Genomic DNA, 2,763 nt, shown 5'->3' with positions numbered 1-2,763 from the left:
TCATTGTCTCCTTCAACATAGTCCCAAATCCTTTACCTATATGAAATTGGTCATTTTGAATTTCCAAGCATGGAAGCTTCTCACTACTATTATGTTTGCCTGCAACAACCAGAAACCTACAAACAGATAATTTGTGTATGTAACCTATAATATAGAATTATCTTCTGCATAACCTGTATGTAACTACATGTGACTAGAGTATATGTACATACACCCAAGATCAGCAATACTTGTGCAAATATTATCTGCACTCCCAAAATGCACTGTTGCACTGCAATAACTAAGTTTCAAGCAGAGACAATTCTCAATTTGAACTTCCCATAAGTATTCAAAAAACACTTTGCAGTGGTCAAATAGAGACTGAAATACAATTTTGGCCGCCGCAGAACTACAGTACAAAGTACTACGCACCTTACAGGGACCTCCATGCCTGCACGCAAAGATAGCTCCTCAATCAGAGATGTGTAGTTCCTAGAGCTAACCAAGGGGTGTTATACCTAAACATAGGGAAGAGAAGATGATGCTCTTACCCATGTACCGCTTCCTTTGGCTTCATACCTTTCGCTTGAACCAGGATCTGATATCATGAAAATACTAGGGGAGGAGAGAGAGCTTGGGCTCTTGCAAGCGCGCGTGCGTGCACACACACACACACACACATACACACACACACACACACACAAACACACACACACACACACACACACACACACAAGTATGAAAGGTTGAAATTTTATTCTTCTTACTCTCAAAGAAAGGCCACAAAAAGATAATGAAAACTGAGCATAAGTACATAATGTGAACACACTAAATAGGTGAGTTGGCAAGATAAATATGCCATAACTTGGTTGGACTAGGTAGGTGTAGTGTCCATTAGTAGAATCACTAGGCGAAGATCCGCTGTGTGAGCTACCAAACATACCAGTGGTGATTCCTTGTATGCTATGCACATAAGCCTTTGAAATGTAGTTGGTGCAATGGTCACACTGAATGGAATGTAGGCTTAGTCATCCTTGGTTTTGGAGCCATTAGGGCTATGTATCTTGGTTCGACTCTAGGAGGTATTGGTATGTAAGAGGATGGTCTCACATACCCATAGGCAAACTCCGACTATTGATTTTGGTATGGATTCTCGGGACACATTAGCCATATGCATCATAGGGTATCCCACTAGTGGTATCCTATTAATTATTGGTAGGCTTTCCATTCATGACTTTATAGTATCTTAGTTTCCCATGCTCCTTGAGCTAGTACTCTGGTCTCTAAGGGAGTGGTTACCCTAAGAGGTGTTGCCTCTCTCTAGATGGTACTATTTTCCCTCATCATTTTTTCCTTGATTGGGTCCAATGAGGAAGGAATATGGAAGTTGGCATCCTGTCTATGGCTATAGAATGCAATTTTCTCTTGAGAGGCTCTTGTTACATGCCTTTCTCATGTTGTTCTTTCGCTCTTGTGGGCTAAGGGTGGTGTAACACCCCTTGTCTTTTTCTTGTATTCCTCGCCTCCTCATCGACAAGTCTTGGGGTATAGGTTCTACCTTCCTCATCAACATATTTCATTTGATTTAGTGGTGTGCTAGTAACTCTTACTCATCAGTAGGGGCGCATTAGGGAGTCTGAACAACACTTACAAGTCCATAGGAACATCAATGATCATGTAGAGGTTGGGTGAGGCATCCTCATACGACACCATTCCTTCATTGCTAACTCTTAGTCTCCTTAAGAAGAATTTATCAATGACATTAGGAACCTTTGGGAGCTTCTTGTAATGTTATGGGCCTTTCTATCTCATTGGCCATGACCAAAGGTCTAACCTTCTTGAGATCCCTTCTTGGGATATTTATCATTCCATTAGAGTCCAAATAGAACTCTTAATTCGTGGGTTATCCAAGAGGTCTAGCTCAATTCCATGCACTGATGGCATTGGCCATCTCTCTAAGAGTATCCCATTTGTGTCAATGAATATTGGGGCTTGGTTAGTTGTGTGGAAGCCGTAATGTTGTAAGATGTATGCTTCACTAGTTCCTATGTTGCTAGCCTAACATCTAACTTGTTTGCTCGTGGCCCTGCTCTCACCCATTGGTCTTTTAGCTCAGGGCCTTTTGACTTCTTTCAAAGACTCCCCTTTAAAAACTATACGATCTCGTTCGACCATATCTAAGTTTGAACGTTGAATTGGGCTAATGCTCCACAATCCTATTTTGGTATCCTCTATTTGTGAAGGATTCCTGGTTTGTTTCTAGTAATCAGGAGCTACTAGGGTGGTTAGATTGACTCTTACTCCTATTTTGGTATCCTCTATTTGTGAAGGATTCCTGGTTTGTTTCTAGTAATCAGGAGCTACTAGGGTGGTTAGATTGACTCTTACTCCTATCTTACTCCCTAGTTGTGGCATGTGCGATAATGTTTTGTGTTTTAAAGTTGGGTTTGAGTATGAAGTTATAATGGTTTGGCCTGAATATAAATGCAATTAGCACTTAGTCCCCAATACTAGAATCATTTTGTTGAGATTTTTTTGATTTTTAAAATATTTTTAGATTTTAAAGAGGTTTTATATTCTTTATGGTTTTTCTCCAGGATTTCAAAGGTCTAAGTCTGAGATGATGGTCTAATTCATGTGTATTGGTTGTTTTTTTCTTAGTTTTTATGTCTAAGTCTGAGATGATGGTCTAATTCCCCTGCGGTGGCTGTTTCTTTTTTGAGTTTTTATGTTTTTGGAATTTTATCTCATTAAGATTGGCGATATTACTTGGGCGATTCTCTT

The sequence above is a fragment of the Cibotium barometz genome, chromosome 11, assembly GCF_041138505.1.
Source record: "Cibotium barometz isolate CiBa-2024 chromosome 11, ASM4113850v1, whole genome shotgun sequence".
NCBI classification, from domain to species: domain Eukaryota; kingdom Viridiplantae; phylum Streptophyta; class Polypodiopsida; order Cyatheales; family Cibotiaceae; genus Cibotium; species Cibotium barometz.
This window is presented reverse-complemented; position numbering follows the sequence as displayed.